The sequence below is a fragment of the Diabrotica undecimpunctata genome, chromosome 3 (assembly GCF_040954645.1).
Source record: "Diabrotica undecimpunctata isolate CICGRU chromosome 3, icDiaUnde3, whole genome shotgun sequence".
NCBI classification, from domain to species: domain Eukaryota; kingdom Metazoa; phylum Arthropoda; class Insecta; order Coleoptera; family Chrysomelidae; genus Diabrotica; species Diabrotica undecimpunctata.
In genome coordinates, this window is record NC_092805.1 from 45,868,277 (window position 1) to 45,892,519 (window position 24,243).

General features: G+C 31.2%; 1 protein-coding gene across 1 annotated transcript in view; it reads left to right on the top strand.

Annotated features, from left to right (window-relative positions):
• Positions 1 to 24,243, top strand: part of Ac78C (adenylyl cyclase 78C) — a 757,610-nt gene that overhangs the window by 79,596 nt on the left and 653,771 nt on the right. The window lies entirely within an intron of this gene.

Sequence of the window (24,243 nt, forward strand, 5' to 3'; positions counted from 1 at the left end):
TGTTAGAAGATGGGATCATTGAGAAGGCAGACACACGTTTTATTAACCCCATAGTAGTAGTACGAAAAAGATCAGGTGAAATCAGGTTATGTTTGGATGCAAGGAATATTAACAAGATTACTGAAAAGCAATTTGAAGCACCAATGAGTATAGATGGAATATTAGGAAGAATTACAGGAATGTCATTTTTCACTAAAATCGATTTACAGCATAGTTTCTGGTTAATACCTCTAGAAAGAAAAGGTAGACAGTATACAGGATTTCAGATAGATGGAGTAGTATATCAATTCAAAGTAGTACCATTTGGACTTCAATCATCTTGCAGTGCTCTATGTAGATGTCTTCATGATATTTTGGATCAATATGAACATTTTGTAATTCACTACATTGATGATATCTTAATTTTTTCTAAAACGGCTGAAGATCATGAGAAACACCTAAAAATTATAATAAATAGATTAGACAAAGTTGGACTAAAAATAAATCAAGAAAAATGTACATTTTTTCAAAAAGAAGTCATATATCTAGGTTATAAACTTAACACTAAGGGAATCGAAATGGATCCAGAACGGACACAAGTCATTCAGGAATATAAAACACCACACAATTTAAGAACTTTAAGAGGATTTATTGGAATAATTAATTATTATAAAAGGATGATACCAGATCTAAGTATAAAAGAAATTCCATTACTTGAACTACTGAGAAAAGGTGTAAAATGGAGATGGGATCAGAGAAGAGAACTAGCATTCCAAGAAATTAAAAACATTTTTCTGTCAAATTTGAAAATATACTATCCTGACTACACACAGCCATTCATATTAAGAACAGATGCATCAATAGAGAGATTATCAGGGGTATTATTACAAATACATGATGGGGTCGAATACCCAATACAATTCATTTCAAGAATTACAAAGCCACATGAAAAGGGTTACTCGGTTTCAGAATTAGAACTAGCAAGTATAATACACTGTGTCACAAAATTAAGATTTTATTTGTTGGGTAATGAATTTACAATAGAAACAGATCACCAAGCTTTAACGTCTATATTAAATAACAAATATGGAAACAGTAGAATACATCGGTGGAGTCTAATACTTAGTGAATACTGCTTTGAAATCAAATACATTTCTGGAAAATCCAATATAGTGGCAGATGCTTTATCAAGGTTAGAAAATACACCACAAAAAGGGCAGCGAACAATAAAAATTGGACTAAATCAATTAGTAGAAAGTACTGGATTATATTCTAAAGAAGAAATTATAAGAGATCAAATCAATTTGAGTGAAAAACAAAAAGTCCTTAGGAAAGATGGAGTATATTATAAAATAATAAATGGCATAGAAGTATATGTAATAACTAGAACTTTAGCAAGGAAAATATTGAAAAATTTACATAACAATTATATGCATATTGGTTCAAGAAAGCTATGGATGCTATTTAGGGACAATTATTTTGCAAAGAATGACATAAGTATAGCAAAAGAAATTACTACCCAATGCCCAATATGTCAACTAAACAAAGAAAAGAATTTCAAAAACCAGAACACATATAAATCTAATGTTGTATATGAAAAACTAAATACAGTTTCCATGGATTTTATTTCAAATTTAGTTCTCAGTCCAACAGGAAAAAAGCATATACTAGTGATAGTTGATTTATATACAAAATTTATTAAACTATATCCCTGCTCTAGAACAAATGTTAAAACATTAAAATTATATATTAATCAATTTTTCGAAGAAATAGGACCATTTAGAAATTGCATAATAGATAATGCTACATATTTTAACAACCAAAAATTTCGGACATTTTGTGAGAAAAAGGGAATCAACATTCATTTTACAAGTATCAGACATCCTCAGGCAAATCCTGCAGAAAGATATATTAAAGAAGTTATAAAATATTTAAGGATACTGTGTCAAAATCAACACGAAACTTGGCAGCAACATATACCACAAGTAGAATATTTTTTAAATAATACACATAATTTGAATACAGAGGAAGTACCAGAATATTTAATGTTTGGCCATATAGGAAACAGAAAGTGGATTAGTGAATATAATCAGGATATGTTAGAACAAGTAATGCAGAAAGTGAATAACCGAATTAGGAGGAAAGCTGAAAAATATATCAGAAGACAAAATCGAAATATAAAAAAACCAATCACATTTCAAAAAGGAGACCTAGTGTTAATTCGTTCACTTAGAAAAAGTAATGTTAAAGAAAACCGTTGTAAGAAATTACAACCAATGTTTGAAGGTCCATATACAATTGAAAATCAGAATGGACTAAATAGTTATGTGTTAATAGATGCAGAGAACAGACTAAGAGGCCTGTTTCATATCAATGACATCTTTAAGTATCATGAAGAGATTGAATAATTTTTTCTATACCTTTTAACACTAAATTAACAAATACTTACTGTTACTATAACAGATTACTGATATATCCATTTTATTCAATAGACTTGATTTGTTAAATAGATGGTAGATTTCATTGTTGTGAATAAATTTGACATCATACTTGTTGAATTGTGTACATATGGAAATTGTTTGGTACCCTAAAAATCATAATTTGGGGTTAGATACAGAATTGATTGTGTAAATGTCTTTATAAAAAGTGTAAAACTTACCAATTTATATTGATGAAAGTTATTTTGAATGGAAATAATTCCTAGATTTTGTCTATAAATAAACAGAACACAATATCCATTATATTTTTAATTAAGGTTATATTTTATTCTCTCCATTTGACATGACAGTTTGACCATAGAATAGCCGAACTGTGATCCGTTGTTCTCTGCTTTGATATAGACAGCGAACAGGGATGTATTTAACACATTTTAAATAAAAAAAAAAAAAAAATTGATTTATTAAATTTAATAAGGTATGAGAAAATTAATATTTAAAAAAATAATAAGTAAATTATTTATTTTAAATATTATTTTTGGGGTATTGTGACGATTAGGGTTTATAGAAAATAATTTATAAGTTATATACTACATAATATTAGATATTTGGTTGTTTTAAATAAGTTATATACTAGAGAATTTAATAAAAATATATTTATGTGAGGGCATTTTTAATAAATTAGCATAATAATTGTAAAAAGTTGTATTTTAATATTGTAATTATATATAAGTGAGCCATGTGCTTAGGCAACCAAAAATACTCTCGGAGATTGACAGATATTTATACTCTGAAGTGACGTTTAAAAATATTTACGAATATAAAGTGGGTTATAATAATATATTGTTTGAAATGTGTATTTTATTAAATTAGAATGTTAAGTTACTAATTTAATTATATATTCTGATCTGAAAAGCCTAAATGTAAACAAAATTATTATTAGAAAAGAATGGAATTCTCTGGATCTCCGGAGATGGCCATGTTTGCGAAATGGTTTGTTCCAGAAAATTCATACAAGTATGAAATAGAACAAATTGGAACATGATCTCTTACGAGATGGTTCTGGAATATCAAAAAGATATAAATACCCGTGATTTGGATTCAAGATGGCAGTTTTTGGAAGTTTTTAGTCAGAAGTCAGGCCAGTTTATTATGAAAGTTATTAGACACATTTAGTGAAGTAAATTGTTCAGAATTTTCAAGAAGTCAGTCAGAAAAGTTTAGTAAGAAATATGAAAGATTATTTGGAGTCAGAGAGAATCAGGTACAAATAGTCAAATTGTTTAATATAGTGAGTTAAATGAAGATTAAAAATTATGCATATAATTAATGCACATTTATAATTATACACAAATAATTATTGAAGATTATAAAAGTATATTGGAAGAAATTAAATTATATTGTGGTGGAGATTAGTATAAATCAACTTATAATAATTGGATATTGGTATATTGAAAAGAAGAATAAATATAAATGCTGTTTGCTGGTTTGTTTGGTGGTGTATAAATGATGGTGAAGAAAACTATATCTTAAATTGGTAGAAGCTGATAATTGAAAAAAGTAATTTCACAAAAAACAAGGATAACCGAAGTACGAAGACTTTCAGTGGTGATTAGAATATATATAGTGGAAAACAGTTCATTTAGGCATTCAGTGAAAGAAAGGTACAAAATTTTGTTAATATAATTTAGTTAGTGTCATAACAATTTCAATTTTGAAGATAGTTTGGTTTAAATTTTAGATTGTCTATAGAATTTAATTAGTTTTATAAGAATATCAATTTAAAGATAGTTTATTTTAAATTTACATTGACTAGGTTAGATATATATGTGTGTTTCATAATAGTTATAATAAAGATAATTTAAAAAAAGTACTTACAAGCTAATTCTTTGAGAACCGCGATAAAAACCCTATATATTATATTATTAAAAATACTCATTGCTCATCATTCAAAACAAGAAAAACACATCATAACAATATATATATATATATATATATATATATATATATATATATATATATATATATATATATATATATATATATATATATAATGGCTATACACCCTAGTGTGGGGTTAAACCGCAAATGCTTTCTAGATCCTATTTCTTAAGTGGATCAGTCTTTTTTGTTTATCTCATCTTCTTGACCATATCTCTCCATTTTTTCCTGTCCCTAGTTCTTCCTCTCCATTTTCTGACTCCTGCCCTTTGGAGGTCTTCTTCAACTTCTTGCAGCCACTTTGATCTCGGTCTTCCCCTTCTCTTTTTTTCTCCTGGATTCCATTCTATCATTGCGTATGTCACTGCCTCATCACCTGCTCGCCAAATGTGACCTAACCATCTAACTCTGCATTGCTTTATTTTAGTTACGATGTCTTCCTTAAGTTCTTCCTTAATTTCTGCATTTGTTCTGCTTCTATATTCATTTTGCTCTGTTCTGATTGGTCCTAGTATGGTTCTCATAATCTTTCTCTCTGCTATTCTTAAGTCTTCTTCATCTTTTTTAACCATCGTCATTGTTTCTCCTGCATATAATAATATTGGCCTAATTATGGTGCTATAAATGCTCATCTTACTTTTTTTAGTCAGTGTTTTGCTTTTAAGTAATTTTTTGTTTGCAAAATAAGCTTTATTCGCTGCTAATATTTTTTCTTTTATTTCGGATTTCCTTTCTCCGGATTTACTTATTGTAACTCCTAGGTATTTGAAGTATTCTACTTCTTCAAACTCAGAACTTCCTATTTTGATTTTTTCTTTCATTGTTTTTTTCCCTAATCTTAATATTTTTGTCTTTTCTTGATTTAATCTTAGCCCCATTACCTCCCCTTTCTCTCTTATTTCTTTTAGCATTTCTTTCATTATTTTTCTGTTCTTTGCAATAATAGCAATATCGTCTGCATATGCAATTATTTGACCACCTCTTTGTGTCTTTATGCTTATTTTTGTAGTTCTCATTGTCATTTCTATTAATTTTCTGAGTTTATGTGGAATTTTTAATTTTTTAAGTGCTATCATTAATCCGTTCCTTTTAATTGAATCAAATGCCTGTTTGAAGTCTATGAATAACATTTCCAATTCTAATTTATACTCGTTTGCTTTTTCCATTATTTGTTTAATTGTGTGTATTGCATCTATTGTAGATCTTCCTTCTGTAAATCCACATTGGTACTGTCCTACTGTCTTCTTTGTGATCTTTGATAACCTCTTTTTTATTATTGATGTCTTATTTTATATTTTGTATTTAGTAACGTTATTTCTCTATAATTTTCACAGATTTGTTGGTCTCCCTTTTTATGTACTGTTATGATCTGCCCTACCTCCCAGTTCCCTGGCATTTTCTCTTCTTTCCATATATTTTTCAATAGTGCCAGTATTTTTCCTCTTAGTTCCCTTCCCCCGTATTTTATTAATTCCATCTTTACCAGGGGCTTTTCCATTTTTGCTTCTCTGTATTACTTCATCCAATTCCTCTAATGTTGGTTCTTTTGAAATTTCGATGTCTACTTCATCTACTTCATCTGCTTCTTCTTTGTGCACCGTTTTCTCCTCGTTATGCATTTCTTCTTCTGTTGTTTCCTCCGTCAAGAGCTCTCTGTAGTAATCTCTCCATACTTGCTTGTATTCTTGGTCCTTTATTATCACTATTCCCTCTCTATTTTTTATTCCGTTTGTTTTGTCCTTGTATTTTTTGTTTTGTTCTTTAATCTTTTTGTAAAAACTTTTCGTATTTCTGTTTGTTCTTTCCTGCTCTATTTCCTGCATTTTTTTTGTCTACCCATCTTCTTTTATTTTGCCTTATCACTTTCTTAGCATTCCTTCTTAATTTTTCATATTCTTCTCTGTCTTCCTCTTTATCTGTACTTAGCCATTTATTTCTGGCTTGCACTTTTTTCCTGTTATTTCTCTACATTGTTGGTTATACCATCCGTTTTTTGTTTTAGCCTGACTTTTACCTATCTGCTAATATTCTTATAAGTAAAACTATTATTAGAAAAATTGTTTTAAATTTGTTTCTGCTCCTGAACATAGAAACACAGTTGGAGCAAAATGACGTTGACGTTGATAGAATACTATAATGCGGTTAATTGAAAATAAGTAATCCTATCAAGTGTAATTGCGGAGAGTTAGACAGTAATTTTAGCATCGATCACTTAAAGTTATACTAGAATTATGAAGAAGTGCAATAATTTCAGGATAATTTTATTATAGAACACAAAAAAAGTCCAAACATTTTACGAACAATTAAAAAAAATAATATACTTATGCAGTTTAATTCATTGACCATGTGGCTTCAATAGTGACAACTGCGTAATTTATTTTAATAATTGTTTGTCCATAAATGTATGTTAACTATATAAATAATTTTAAATTGTCACATTAGATATATATACTTAGATTTTCTGGGTGGTGTATAATTTTGAAAAAAGTTTTGTCCATTTTTTTTTCTATTTACTACAATGAACATCTCGACACATTTTTATGGTGCTAAATGATGTAAATAAAAATACAAATACCCACATAACGTAACTTCTAATTTTATTTAAAAAATGTAGATACATTTAACCACATCGCTACAAAAACCGAAAGCAGTCCAATAAGCTCCCGATAAACTGCGGAGCTGCGGGGATAGAAGATTTCCACTTCAAAATTTCACCTCCTTGGGTACCAAATCAAATAAACGAAGCTACGGTCACCGTTTTCAGAGAATTCTTCAATCTAGAAAAACCATTTAAATTGTGTGAATTAAATCATGGGCTCAAACAAAATAATAATTCTTCTCCAGGGATGGACTGTATACTTTATGCTATATTTTTTACCCACAGAATACGAATAATTATTATTAAAAATTTTTAACAATATATGGCAAAATGAGAGTTTAATTTCCTAAACATGGAAGAACTATATTGTATTGCCTATAAAGAAGGCAGGAAAGCCAGTTAACAACGTTGAGCCTTACATACCCATATCTTTAAGTTTTTGTATACTAAAAACTCTAGAGAGATTAATCAAGAGTCGGCTTGAATACTGGCTTGAATCCGAAGATATCCTTCCCAAATCTCAATAAGGCTTCCGGAAATCCAATACACAAGATGCTCTAACTTCACTAGTTTCCTCTGTTTAGGTGAATTTCACAAATCAAGAATCAACAGCTGCAGCATTTATAGATGTATATATATAACGAGTTCATTACAGCTGCCGCCGTTTCTCGCAACCTAGCTTCCAACGCTTGCGATCGTTCCAGTCATCTACTTGTAGACCCCTATCTTTCATTGCACCTTTTACTTCTTGTCTCCACGACCTTCTTGGTCTTCCCTTTTTCCTGCGGTTGGTGGGGATCCACTGTAATATTCTCTTTGGCCATCGTTGATCATTCATCCTTTCTACATGGACATACCATTTCAGCCTTTTGCATTCCATAGTTTCCAGGACGTCAATGTCTATGCCCATACCCTCTCTGATTTCAGTATTCCTTACTCTATTTCTTCTAGTGAGTTGGCATCATCTTCTCCAATAATTCATTTTCATTGCTTTTATTTTGGATGCGTCATTTTTATTTATTACCCAAAGCTCTGAACCATATGTAGCAATGCTTTCTATGATACTTTTGTATATCCTCATTTTTGTGTTTCGGGTGATGTGGTTATTCCAAAGTATACTTTTCAGTTGACGTATTGCTGAATTTCCTTGACCAATTCTAGTAGCTATTTTTTTTGTATTCCGACCATTGTTTGTAATGTTTACACCGAGATATTTATAGCTATCAGTATTTTGAATTTGTTTGCTTCCTAGTTCTAAGTGCTTTCCTTCACCTCCCACTACTACGTACCCTGTTTTTGATGGATTAATTGATAAGCCCCACTTAGTATATTCTTCATCTATTTTTCGTAACATGTAGTGGATATCATCTAGATCTTCTGCAAGTATTACTTGGTCATCAGCAAAATGTAAGCTGTACAGTGTATGGTCTCCAATTTTAACATCCATAGGTTCACATTTTCTTTTCCAAATATCCAAAACCCCCTCCAAATAAATCTTAAAGAGTGTAGGCGCAATGCAGCAGCCTTGGCGAAGTCCTTTGGTCACTTTTATCTTTTTTGTCACTTTTTGTCCAATCTTTATTACACTCGTCATATCATCGTACAACTCCCTTACAGCATTAATGTAAATCGGTGGAATATTCTTGTCTTCTAGCACCTGCCATAGCTTGGCTAATGGGACACTGTCATACGCTTTTTGAAGATCAATAAATATCATGTGTGTCTCTATATTATGTTCCAAACGCTTTCCTATTGTTTGTTTTAGGCAGAACACATTGTCTATACAAGAACGACCAGTACGAAAGCCACTCTGATCTTCAGCGTCTTCCCAGCAATCTTCAATTCGGCTTTTAATTATCTTCCCGTAGACTCTACCGATTGAGTTAGTTACACTAAGCCCTCGGTAGTTCTTACAAACTTTTCTGTCGCCTTTATTTTTGTATAGATTGCTGATATATGCAGTTTTCGATTCTGGGGGTAGCTCTTCTCCTCTCAAGAATAAATTAAAAGTATAAGACAATAGCTGAAATAGTTTGTCAGGACCATATTTAATCAGTTCAATGGGTACTCCCCCCGGTCCTGGAGCCTTTCCATTTTTCATAGCGTTGGCGTGTTTTTTAATTTCTTCTGGTGTTATTTCAGTTTCTTCGCGGTAGGAAATATCATATTTTTGGTAGCCAATATCTTGGAATTCTGTTCGATCTTCTGTCAGCATTTGTTCATAATATTCGACCCATAATTCTGGGGCTATAAGAGTTAACCTTCTGCATTCTTTTCTATCTGTTCTACTACCTCTAATTGTTTTCCAGGCTTCTTTACTTCTTGCTATACCCATAAAGTTTTCTACGTTATCGCAGGCTTTATTCCACATCTCATTTTTGGTTTATTTACCTCTTTTTTTACTTCTTTGTTTAAGCTGTTGTACTGTTGTCGATAGTAAGGGTCCTTTGTTGCTAGCCATTTGTTATACATATTCTTCTTCTTTTCCACAAGGTCTTCTATTTATTTATTCCACCATTCATTTCTATTTTTTATGCTATCCACTTCTCCAATAGCTTCCATTGCAGCTTCGTCAAGAGCTTTCATAATTTCGTTGTACGTATTAATTGGTGAGGAGTAACAAACATCGTGCAATTTCAGATTCAACCTCATTCGATACAGAAACTGGGTAGACTCATTTTCAAAACCTTGTAGATTATATCTCTTTGTTGAAATGTCTTGCAGTATCGTTGAACTTTCGTTTTCATTTTGTCGTTGGCTTCCTTTAAATGTAAATAGTAGTGACGCTTTAAGCAAATGGTGATCAGATCCACATTCTGCTCCTCGATGGACTCCAACGTTATTAACCTTTATTGTGGAGTTTTCTTTGCATATACAGTAATCGATTATTGATTTCAAATTCTTTATTGGCTGAATCCACGTGAATTTATGAATATCCTTGTGCTGATAATATCCATTCATTATCTTTAAATTCATATGATCGCGGAAACTTATTAATCTCTCACCGTTTTTATTTATTTTTTCTTCTCCAAATGAACCGACCACTTTGCTATTTACTTTTCTTCCGGTTCTAGCATTTAAGTCACTTAGTAGAATTACTTCCTTCCTAGTTCCAATACTCTCTACAAGGTCCGTCAATTCGTCGTAAAATTTATCCTTTACCTCGTCCTTTTCATCTTCAGAAGGTGCATATGCGCCCACTAATACTATGTCACGCCCTTTTAGCTTCATCTCAACTTTTATTAGCCTTTCGTTTATTTGTTCCCAGTTCTTAATATTTCGTGACAGCCTTTTCTTTATCAATATACTTACACCTGCTGCTGCTCTTCTGTCTTTTCCTACTCCACTATAGAAATGAACAAAATCTTTAAACTCGTCTGTCCCTTTCCCTTTCTTTTTTGTTTCTGTAAGGACTGTTACATCTAATTGAAATCTCTTAATTTCTTTCAACACCTCATCAAGCTTAGTCCGAATACCTTGCACATTCCATGTTCCAAAACTCATTAACCTTTTTCGTAAGCTGGGTCGTTTTCCGTTAAGACCGTCCGGCGTTTTCTTTCTAGGATTTTTTGCACTACAGTTTTTTTTTCCGTGTGATGGGGAGCAGGCCCATCGCCACAACCTCCAATCCTGGTGGACCGGGAAGGTTTCTGTAGGGGCCTTCTACCCTTAGCCGAGTGGCCCCAGTTTTTGGGAGCTGGAGACTCACCCTCACCCTTCTCATTCTGAGATAGGATTTGCTGACTATGTGTTAGTTGTTCTATACTCTGAGACGTTTCTTGGTATTTGTGATACCCACATACTGGCATCAGTGAGTACCCCAAGATCTAAAGTCAGCCGTTTCACCCTCCTCCTTTCTCAACCGGGCTTGGGACCGGCTTTGGCGGAGTTTAAGATGTAACCTCTGCATTTGATAACATCAATTTTTATATTCTACATAAGAAATTTGTTATATCTTGGAATGTCAAATAACATTTCAAATTTCATTATATCCTTGTACAAGAATAGATGGACTTACTTAAAAATAAATGAAAAATTTTAGAGCCAAGACTAACGAATATTGGTATACCACAGGGTAGAATTTTAAGTCCACTTCTCTTTTCATTGTACAATATAGATCTAGAACACATAGGACCTCCACACTCTAATATATTATAGTTTGCAGATGATGTTGTGTTGTATACCTCCCACGCTACACTAGATATTTGTAGGCGTCAGCGTCAACTTGAATTTACGCTGGATTGTATATAAAATTATTACCATTCTCTAGGCTTATCAATATCAACTACAAAGAATGAAATTTGTTTTTTTCCAAAAAACGCTAAACTCTTCAAGGTAACTTCAAATTAGGAAAAATAGAATTTCCAATCAAAAATTGTGTAAAATATTTAGGCACATATTTGGATCGTAAACTGTTATGAAAGGATCAAATTTCTACTGAAAAAATTTTTACTGACTGCTCTAAAATTCAAAATAAAACGGGTTGTGCAATATATCACTGGAATTCTGATTACAAAGAATTATGTCGATTGCCCAATGAAGCTTCAATATAGCTATATGACTATCAGCTTTATTATTTGCATTCAAATATATAGCCTCTATTGGTATGAATAATTATATTATTCTGACCGATTGTAGAAGCATTGTGGACAAACTCACTTCTATCAAAACCACAAAAAACCTTAACCATATTGAGATAGAATTAAACAGGTTACATTATATTATTTCCGCAGGTAGCTCGATTAATATTTGTTAGGTAAAAGGACACTATGCTTAATCTGCAATTTTAACCAAACATAATATAAACAACATACCTACTTCTACCAGTAATAGACATAGATAATATCAGTAGATACAAAAATGGTAACGTTTATACAACCAAAGTACAACTGGAATAAACTTTAGAACTTGCCAACCACTAATTCCCAATGAGAGATTGTTTAAATATAAGCCAAATAGGTTATTTAGAAAAACAATAAACAGAATAAGATCAAACCACGCACTCACTCCTGCATACAAACACAGCATAGGTATCACTGATAACCCATATTGCTCCTGTGGTGAAGTGGAAGATCTACAGCACCTTATATTGGAGTGTGGACAGTACAGACAAAGTATCAAAATGATGTATGAAAAACTAATTGAGCTAAATTGTCCATTACCTGTCAATTTAAATACAATTATTTTTTCAAAAAATAAGCAGATATTAAAATATATCTATGAATACATAACGTCCTGTAAATTTGAATTATAAGTAGTGTTAGGTAATAAAATTAAATTGTAAATATGTCAAAAACTGAAAAAATGTGTATACAAACATATATCTTCCTGTAAATTTAGATTATAAATAGACTTAGGTAATAAAATCAAAAATTGTAACTACCACAAATAGTCTGGCTAATTGGCTACGCCAAAGCCATTATACAATAAAAAAAAGTATACAAAAAAACTCGTAGCGTGTGAATACCTTTAATCCGCCATGACACGATAAAATAGATGCGTTCAAAATTTGACAGATTATACAGTACCGTTATGATAGCGTGATGTAACTGTCAGTTTCGTGTTACAGTCCGCCAAATTCAAAATATATGTAATGTTGTGCATATAAAATATGTCATTTTTTGCATGTATCTAATATTGTACGTAATTCCCTTACTTATTAATTTAAGACATCATGTGAATGGCTTCATATATGAAACGTTTAGTGCAGTCATTGAAGCGAAAAATACGGTCTTACCTCCGAATTTTTTTACTGTGAACCGCTTTGCATGAAATTTTGGAATAAGGCTCATCTTACCCTTAACTTCAAAACTGAAGATGATCTGAACTCCGCCTATTATTTTTAAGGGGTGTGAACAACCCCTTAATGGAAAAATTGACATTGAGCCATTTTATCTGTAGAAAACATGTCTAATAGTAAGTTGTGAAATTGTAAAGTGTTTTCTAACACAATTACCTCATAATAAAATCATTTTCAACCCATTGAAAATCTTACAACCCTTGCAAACAACCCCTAAATTGAAAAAATCACAAAAAAATACTTTGGTATGACATAAAAATATGTAAGTATAGAGTAAGTAATATTTTATATTCTCTATAATAATTATTAAATTTTTAACCCCCTTTCAACCCTTGAAAACTACCCCTTAATAAAGAATTGTTAAAAATTTTTTTTTTAAAATGAAAAGGAATTAAATATTATTCCACACTCTCGAAAATGATTATCATATTCTTAAGCTTTTCTACCCTTAAAACTGCTCCTAAATTAAAACAGTAAATATACAGATTGAACGAATTTAAAACGGAACATAGGAAATCAATGTATTTCGGCTCAACTCCGCTCTAGGTGGTTGGCCAACAAAAGGTTGTCAAATAATTATATTATAAAAATCCAATACTTCAGCGGGCTGCTGGATTCGGAACTCATTCAAGAACAAGTCAAAACTCCACCCAAATAGGTTGCCTAGAATCACTGAAAAAACTATACTAAACAAGCAGTTATTATGCTGTCAAACCACTTATCGCTTCCTTATAGTCCAAGAGATAGAGCCGAAATTTTGAACTGATCAGTAATATGACATTTCTCTATTGGAATATATTCATTGTAACTGGGTTAAGACTTTGCCTTACAGGCGGACGCCCCTTGTGGTACAGGGGGTGGCTATACAGGGATGAAGTTGAAATTTTTTTCGGAAAAATTAACGATCGATAATATGGCTGAAAATTTGCCCAGAGTAAGATCTTGGTATAACTAGACGAAATCCCAAAGGGCGGATGCGAGAGTGGATACATAAGGGGTGGCGGACAGGGGTGAAGTTGCAATTTTTTGGGGAAAAATTAACGATAAGTAATATGTCCGCCATGGCTCATTATTTAGCCCCTAAAAACTTTAAATCCAAAAGGACGGACAGCTGGGTTGGTACAGAGAGCCATAAAACGGGGTCAAATGTACCACTTGCCTGCGCATTTTAGGTCTCGGTAACAATTTTCAAACTGATTTTATTATGATATTTTTATACCTATTGATTTGAAAATTTGTATGCTCACTTCTGTTACTATTCTGAGAAGCGTCAAGTAGTTTTCCTCAAAATTTTCCAAAAAAATTTCCGTAAATGAAAATTTTTGTAATTTTTTGAGGTAAAATCTAATTTGTAGAATCCTTTCAATTTTCTGTAAGTTATACCATGATTTTTTTCCAAAAATTTTCAAACGATTTTTCCGATAAGAAAAAAAAATTTAGAAAAACTTTTCTAAAACATTTGATAAACCTCTACGTCATCGTCTTTTATAGAATATTTTGTAGTTTTAAAATGATATTATGATAATGTTTTTTTTTTTCAAACTAAAGTCATATTTACTTTACAAATCACATTTTTTTCTTAAATACAAATATTTTACGAATTAATTTTTAATTGAATAAATGTTTGATATTTAATATTTTATTAAATTAAAGTAATTTTATAATGTTAACTATTAAATATTTTTGGTATAACAAATAGTAATTTTACTTATTTTTTATTACAATAAAAAGGTTTTTAAATTTATATTGCATAAATAATGATTGTTCAGATATAAGAAAAATTTGATTTATTATTACATTAATAATCAAATACAAAATATATTATTTCTATTTATCAATAGGTAAAATTCAATTTGTAGAATTCCTTTAACATTCTACAAATAATTATTAATAAAAATCAATTTAATAGTGGAATTATCAATTTTTTAAGTTTTGAAATTTACTTTGTAGATATTTTCAATATTTTTTTTAACTTTCAAATTGATTGAATTTTTTTTCATTAGTTAATTATAATTTTACAAATTCTGTTTGGACATTAATTTTGCATCAATATTATTTTAAAATATTAAAATAATAATGATGCGCGTTCATTTAGATCAGTAATTCTAGACGCATGCGCTAAATGTAATATAAAGTATAAAGTATAAAGATGCTTTTATTCAACTTGGTGAAACTGACTTCGATTGTAATGAAGTTTTTGAAACCTTAGTCACTTATATGGAACAGGACTGACGAGAACAATTCCAAAAAGAAAAGTAAACGATGTCAGATTTTACTATTTAACCGGCAGTATAAGTTGCATGATGTGAACGAGCCTTAAAAAAAACTAAAAAATTTCGATGCTTCAAGCTTACCACCATGTCAAGATGAATTACACCAACATCTACTGCGAGCTCATTATATTTCAAATATTTGGACAAATGCTCATAAAAAAGTACCAACAGAATTGATTGTTGAAGAACATGGTTGGGAGTTTGAAGATGAAACATATAAATTCAAATGGTTTAGTGGACCTCAGATGCCAGAATCAGTTCGAGAAGTAGTGATTGAAAATGAAGCAGATAATGAATGTGATATTATTGAAAGTGAAAGTGACGAAGATGATGAATGTGAAAACATCAATGAGAGTGAGAAAAATGACGAAGTTTTTCTAAATTTTTTTTTCTTTTCGCAAAAATCGTTTGAAAATTTTTTTGAAAAATTTTGAGGAAAACTCTACTTGACGCTTTTCAGAATAGTAACAGAAGTGAGCATACAAATTTCCAAATCAATCGGTATAAAAATATCATAATAAAATCAGTTTGAAAATTGTTACCGAGACCTAAAATGCGCAGGTAAGTGGTACATTTGACCCCGTTTTATGGCTCTCTGTACCAACCCAGCTGTCCGTTCTTTTGGATTTAGAGTTTTTAGGGGCTAAATAATAAGCCATGAAAATGGCGGACATATTACTTATCGTTAATTTTTCCCCAAAAAATTGCAACTTCACCCCTGTCCGCCACCCCTTATGTATCCACTCTCGCGTCCGCCCTTTGGGATTTTGTCTAGTTATACCAAGATCTTACTCTTGGCAAATGTTCAGCCATATTATCGATCGTTAATTTTTCCGAAAAAAATGACAACTTCATCCCTGTATAGCCACCCCCTGTACCACGAGGGGCGTCCGCCTGTAAGGCAAAGTCTTAACCCAGTTACAATGAATATATTCCAATAGAGAAATGTCATATTACTGATCAGTTCAAAATTTCGGCTCTATCTCTCCGACTATAAGGCAAGCTCCTCTTTCCTTTAAAGGAGACAGATAGTTGAACGATATTTTATACAATATCTATCACCGGGTATGGATTTATTTTTGTCCAAGTTTTATATTGGTCCACTATTTCAAATGCAGTTCAAACAGACATATATTAAATTGTATGTTCCGTTTTAAATTGGTTCAATCTGTATATGATTACATATTCAAAAATAATTTAATTTAGAGTAAAAAATTGTCATTTATTGAATGAAATATTTACGATATATATGAGCCATATTATGTCATATTATCACAATTTATAAAAAACCATTGTAAAGGTAATTAAGAGAGCTACAACATCCTTTATTGCAATATATAGTAAAAAACCTTTTTCTAAAACGGTGAATGGTTAAAGCGTTTAAGAGAGGCTGTGATTGCGCTGCCACGCGCTCTTTAAACAATCATATCTCCGTCAATTTTTGTTTGACAGAAAAAATAAAAAACGGTTTTGATCTTTAACATCTAGCTTAATATTCCACTAAGAATACTTTATAAACAACATAATTGTCCATTTTTTTACTTTCTTCAATTTTGCTTCGTATAAAATTTTCAATAAAACGTATATTTTTGGAGATATTTGCAAAAAAACGATGAAAAACGTGAAAAAATTGCGAATTTTCAATTGCCAATAACTTGAAAAGTATTAAATTTTTCGAAAAACTTTATAGATGATTTTTTGCTTAAAATTAGGCTTTTTATCGATATACGAGGTTATTTTAAAAAAAAAATACCCCCGAGAAAGGGTGGCAACCACCCCCAGGGTGGTTGCGGAATTCACATCATTTTGAATTCACTTTTGAAGTTTTGTATGCAATTCGGTTCACAGTAAAAAAAATCGGAGCAATAATGCTTCAATGACTGCACTATTTTTATACCACTAAGTTTGATTCAGGTTATATTTGTGCATTTTGTATATAAACGTGTCTTTTTCTGATTTTTGAGGAGAAACATGATATATAAAAGAATACTATTCACTAACTCACTGTCCCGATCAATCTGGTGGACTTTATGTAAGCTAATAATAAAAACCACGAATAAAAGTGGTGAACTATAAGTTTGGTTATAAAAGTTTAGTTCTAAAACTAACTCAGCAAGGGTATAACAGTTTTATATGGGCCGCCCTTACTACTACAATATCCGAACGCTCCATAAACTTTAAAATAGAAAATGTATCTTTTCAATTTCCAATATTTTTGCATAAAGTAAAATTTTGTTACACGTACCTAGTTTATCAAAGCGATATTTCAGGAGACGTGCAAGAAAATTCGCTTAAAGAGTGAAAAATGGGCCCGCCATCGACAGCAAAATTAGCATAATGTTTTACCACGAGTTACAGGATTTGTCAAACGTAATTTCATTTTCGGAATTTCCATAATCTTAATTTTATTGACAGGAGCAAAATTTTTTGTCCGGTTCGATGTAGTCTAAAAGGCTTCTTAGAGAATTACTCCGAAAAAATTGAATTGAAATTTAAGCTGATTGATAATAATTATCTCGGGACGAAACGTTTTTGAGTAAAGATAAAATATGAGTACTTAATTTTTTTGTCGTCTACACCAAAGAAAAATGAGGTTACTTATTATATATTCGTATCTACTTTATTCTTTATAGTTAAAAAAGCAAATAACAAAACGATTAATAACGAAATATATTACCGGTTTTAAAAAAATTTATTTTAAAAATTAAAAATTTATACTTGAGAAACCAACACAAAGTAAAAATAAACAAAGAAACCAAAAAAATTTATTGAGGAGAAGAAAATTCTATATATGAAAAGTATAAGCACCCAATCCCCAGAAGACACACAGAAGTACAAAGAGAAAAACATAGAAGTAAAACGAAGAAGGACAAAAGAAAAAAATGAAGAATGGAAAGAAACATGTGCACAAATTGAACAATTCATAGGAGGAACAAGGAATTCGGAATCCTGGAAAATACTGAAATCTTTAAGGAAGAATAACAACGAAAAGGTCCAAATACAATACATATCAGAAAAAGAGTGGGAAGACTACTACAATGAACTACTCACAGAAAACCGCCCAGATTTCATAGAGACAGACACAGAACAGGAACAACAACAAAATCAGAATGAAGAACAGATTGAGATAACATTAATCGAAGTAAAGAATGCCATAAAGACTTTAAAGAACAAAAAATCAGGGGGACCAGGAGGAATTATTAATGAACTAATTAAGTATGGAAAGGACAAACTACACAGAATTATACACGAAATGTTCAGTAACGCTATAAACCTGAACGAAATACCAGAAGAATGGTCCAAAGCATACATAACCTCGATACGTAAAAAGGGAAATAAGAAAAAATGCGGGAACTACAGAGGTATCAGTGTGATAGCATGTATGGGCAGGTTATATGGAAAAATACTGAAAGAAAAACTGCAAAAATCTATCTCAATTAATTAAAAAAAATGGCAAAAAATAGACCAGTACACATGGCATTCATAGATTTAAAAAAAAGCATATGACACGGTCCCCAGAAAACAACTATGGAACACGATGAAGGAAATCGGAATAACTCAGAGGTTAATAGAAGCCGTAAAAAACCTTTACAACAACAAAAAGATAAGAGTTAAAAGCGGCAATAAATCCTCCAACGAATTTAAGACCACAAAAGGCTTATTGCAGGGATGCTCTACATCTCCGACACTGTTTAAGATATTCCTCGAACAAATATTAAAACCGTGGAAAAGGAAATGTGAAGGGATGGGAATACTAATCCGGGACAACTTTTTGTACACATTAAGCTTTGCAGATGACCAAGTGGTAACGGCTCAAGATGAAGAAGATCTGTGCTATATGCTTCGAAAATTAGAAATGGAATACACAAAAAATGAACTGGAAATAAATCTAGAAAAGACCAAATATTTAACAATAGAGCAAGAACCAGTGAGAAACTTGGAAATGGACAATAATAGGGAAATTAACGGCACTGACAAATTCAAATATTTAGGATTCATACTCTCAAAAAATGGAACCACCGAGCAAAAGATAACCAGCAGATTAGCACATACAAGAACATGTATTAAACAAATGAACGGGGTTATCCCACGGGGAACGTGGGATAGACAGATTACCAGAAATACAAAGAAGAGAATTTATAACACCTTGGTACGCAGTATAATGACCTATGAAGCAGAGAATTGGGTAACAAATAAACGAAACAGGTCCAAAATCACAGCAACTGAAATGGAGTTCATGAGAAGAAGCTGCAGAGTGACAAAAATGGATCGCATCAATGAGGAGATAAAACGAAGAATGGCAGTAGAACAAGACATACTCAGCTACATCGAAGAAAAACGTTTAATTTGGTATGGACATGTGAGAAGAACAGATCATACAAGGTGGATAGCAAAGACTTCGGATTGGAGCCCAATAGGAAGAAGGAAAAGAGGTAGACCCCGAAGATCATGGAGGGATGAAGTGGACGAGGCCATGGAAAGACGAGACCTTAGAGATGGAGAATGGCAGAACAGAAAGGACTGAAGACGTTGGCTGAAAGAAGGAAGGCGGCGACATCTGTAAAAATCTTTGTATAGATAGATAGAAAATGTATAAACAGTCCCATACATAATTGGACGTTATCTTAAGTATGACAGGTGATATAAAAATAGAGCGTTTCGGGTCAAAACGTCAAATGTCAAAATATGGTAATGAAGCGAAAATTTTAATAAACCATTTTAAAAACTTATTTTTAAATAAAGAGGATGATACAAACCTGAGTGGGCCTTGTAACTGGATCCCTACATTCGAGGGTTGGAAATCTTTTGATTCCAAGCCTTACTTCAAAGGACTTGTGAGTGGATGTATCTCCATAGGTTTGGTTCTTCAGTGACCGTTGAAGGATAAGGATTGTTAATGTGAGCAAATATAACTCCAGAGAAATAAAATCACCTTTAGTTTATCGACTTATAATTAACTATTTTTAGAGTAGAGAGGTTCAAAACGACCGTAGCTGACAGTACAATATCAAATAATTCTTTCTTTATCACACGTAAAAGAGAAAACCGTATTTATGAGAAAAATGCCCGAATTCGGCGTAGAGAAATATTTTATACGTGAATTGAGAGTGTTTTAAAATGCACATGCCTCAAGGGCAATGCGTGAGAATGAAGTGATAAAATAATACTTGGTGCGTAAAAGTGTAGATTACCCCTCTTGTATTTAGGTGTGAAAACTATTTAAGAGGCTGTGGTGCCACTAAGTCGGCTATCCCGAGCAAACTTGATATTAGTGAATATTTTACTTATTCTACACTAAGAAAAGTGTAAAGAATTATATTTTTATTTTATATTTTAAAATGATATGTTCATTTCTGGAACACAAACCTAAGGAATAAATTTAATATTTTTGAAACAGAGGCCTTTACAACAAAACATTACAACTCGTCAATTTTAATTTTTGGTTTACCAGCAATTACTATCTACAGGGTGATAGATTAGTGTGATACAGCTCAATAGATCCGTTATAATAATAGGTAGCAATAAAGTTAATAACAAAAATTGTAGACAAATTTAAGGTTCATATTTTAAAATTAGTTAAAATGTTACAGAGCTTTCGATAACATGGTGGCAGACCAAACTTATATTTTTTTAAACGGAACACCCTGTTTTTTTTTATATATTCAAAATTACCTTTACTTTCCCATTACAGCATAATATAGTTTTATTTTGTTGTGTAGTGTTTTTACAAAGTTATAACCAATTCAACTCCCTATATAATTAAATAGAAGCTCATTAACAATAATTTATTGGTGCCACATTTTTTAATTGATTTTTAAAATATTTAAAAATTATTGATTATGATAATTTTCTGTATATAGAATACAGGGTCAGTCAAAACGCAAGCACATTATTTTATCAGTAATTTTAAATACAATACTACTATAAATACAATAATACTTTATGTCACTATTGAAAAGTGACACAAGGTGTCTAAATTTTTACAAATTTTAAGTAGGTAAGCCATGACTGAATTGTTAAAACTGGCAGTTTACCATTACTGATTATAAATTCGGTGATAACAATGTAACAATTAAACAAATAAAAACATAAAAATAATTTATTATGTATAAATTTTACAAAAAAAAAACACATACACAAAATACAACATTTATATAAAAATTCAAAACTACTTTTAATAAAATATTTTTAATATTTAATTACACAGATGATGTTCAAAATGACCTTCGAAAACATTTATGTAGCCCTGAAAACGGTTACTGAATAAGTCACTTACATTACGAAGCATTTGTTCACTAACAACTCGAAATACATTTTGTATTCTATATATTTCATCTCATCCCTTTTATTGGAGGCATTTTATAAACTTCATTATTAACCTAACTCCAAAAAAATAAGTTCATTGAATAAGTTGTGGTGATCTGGGTTGCCACGCTACTGGTCCATTTATTTTAATCGATCTATCAGGAAACAGTTAATCTTGAATCGATGCATTATGGGGAACAGGAGAACCGTCATGCAAAAACCACATTCGTTGACATATATGAAGTGCGCAATTGATTTACTACACATCTATTTTGACTGTGTGTAACTATGTGGTATGGATTAGTTGTGGCGTAATAATGAAAGTTATAGCTATTAACACAACCCTTTTTATGAAATGTAGCTTCATCTCCAAATAGTACATTATCGAAGAAATCTCTGTTAATTGATTTTATCTAAGGAACCATTCCCAAAATACGATTCTCTTTTTAAAATCTTTCTGAATAAATTCTTGGTGCAATATTCAATTATTCAATTCACTGGACCATAAGGGTGCATTCTGTTTTTTTTTATGCAAGAGTAGTAAGTTAGTTCTTTTTCTCTGAAAATAATAGACTTGTATGTGGATTTTCAGTAACTGCTAGCGACACATTTATTTAGTTTTCCTCTATCACAGTACTTTTTGTTCGTTCGTGTTTTTCATACATATGTAACTGAACCAGTGCGGTTAAACCGATCGTTAAAAAATATTTCAACGCTCGCTGTTGTAGCCTCTCAGGAAACAGTTCATGATAAATAATTGTCACTAATAATAATGCATTTTTATTGCATTATGGCGAATTGGTGGCGCATCAATTATGGCGAACTGTCAGCCTTGACAATTATTCAGTCATGGCTTATTTATGACTTAAAAATGTGCTTTGAAAAAGGAAAATATTACAAAAACTAATAAATTTAGATATAGAGAATATAAAATTAAAAATTAAAATATGGTAATGGTACTTTTCGATAGTAACATAAAATACAGGGTGTTTTATTTAATATAACTGAGAAAATAATGTACTTGCGTTTTGACTCACCCTGTATTAGCTATAAAAAAAATTAGCAATATCAATTAGTTTTAAAAATTTTGACAATTAAAATAATAAATATAACAGATATAGTCATTGTCTTTGTGCTTTTTTTTTAATTACATGCAGTTGAATTTGTTACGATTTTCATAGAAAATTGGTTATAACTTTATAAATATCTTGTAAAACATAACAAAATTTTATGTCTTTGTAACAAGAAAATAAAGAACATTTCGAATATAAAATTAAATACAGGGTGCTATATTAAAAAAAAAACAAAAGTTTGGTCTACCACTATGTTTTTGAACACCCTGTAACGTTTTATCTTATTTTATGATGTGAACCTTAAAGTTACCTATATTATTTTTGTGATTAACTTTTATTGCTATCTATTATTATAGGGCGTCTACTGAGCTTTATTACACTAATCAATCACCCCGTATGTGATGGACATTACGTCATCAGTTTAATGACCTAATCGACGATTTTTTTAAATACAAACCGAGGTTACGGGATACCTTATTCAAAAGGCCTCCTCAACGCCTTTACAACGATGCAATTTTTTGAATATTTATTTCTACAGGATTAACCAAAACTATTGGTTTATTAATATCCAATGCGTGAAACCGGGCAGTCAATTATTTCCTAACGTTTTTGATGACTTTAGGAAATATTTGTGCAATTTCCGTTCCGTTGTGACTCCGTTTCTTGTGCCCTATGATAATTCGTAGATCACTTCTAATCATAGCTAGAAGATCTTTGGATCTCTTCTTCGAAGGTTCATGCATAAGGTCTTTAAATAATTGAGACCCGTTTGTTCGCACCAGTGGTTACGTTTTGTGCACTTCATCCAATCCAATATTGTTTTTTTTTTGTCTGAGATTATTATTATGCCAACGAAAGCTTCTGCGCCTGTGGATAGTTCTCTTGTCCCTCTTCTGGAAACTAAGTCCGCTTTTCGTTTTCTTCAATACCAGTATGTTCAGGCACTAGGACTAAAAATACCATATACATGCAGGTATATTATTCTAAGACTGCCATTCATGCCAAAAAAGGTTATCGGAAAACCTGTTTAATTTAAAAACAAATTGGCAATTTTAAAGTCTCTAAAGTCTTTTAAAGTAAAAATAAGTTATGAACGGTCAAAATAACTAGATAGTCGTAAGGTCTTGACATACTCCTAATAGTAAATTGACAATAAACGGACTGGTAATGCTGAGAAAGTACCTGCAAAACTTCGGAGTTTAAAAATTGAATATTTGATCTACAAAATAGACAACAAAAACTAGTATAAGAATTATAAAAATATAAGCGTAATTTAAATGTCAATTTTAGAACACTGAGTAAAATCAGCATCATCACAACTTGTGTTATTATTATATTGATACTACTAATAGTTCTATAAAATGACCAACAAGAAATTCGTCCACTTGATTAGTATTAGTGGACTTCTAGAACTTCTAGATCTCCTTAAATGAACATCGTAATCTTCTCCTAGACGGAGAAACATAAATGGCACTGTATCCTTAAGAAACTCTATAATAAAATATTTCCAAATGTGGGTTATAAAAAGATATAAATTAACGTTGTAGTGAGTAAATATAAACACGAAAAAAGTGGTATTAAAGTAAGAAAAATTCTCTCAGATTCATATAATGCCGTTATTTACACAATTTGTAACGGGCAGCTTTGTTAGATTCAGTAAAACCCATTACAAGTTTAATTTAAATAAAAATATATGACAAATAAACTACAAAATAAAATTTACTTTTATTTAATATGTGCAATAAAAATAAAATACCAATGCTAATGAATCAATCGACGACGTTACGATCCACAAAACGAAAGGACGATGTATTGTTCAGTACCCAAAAATTAAGAG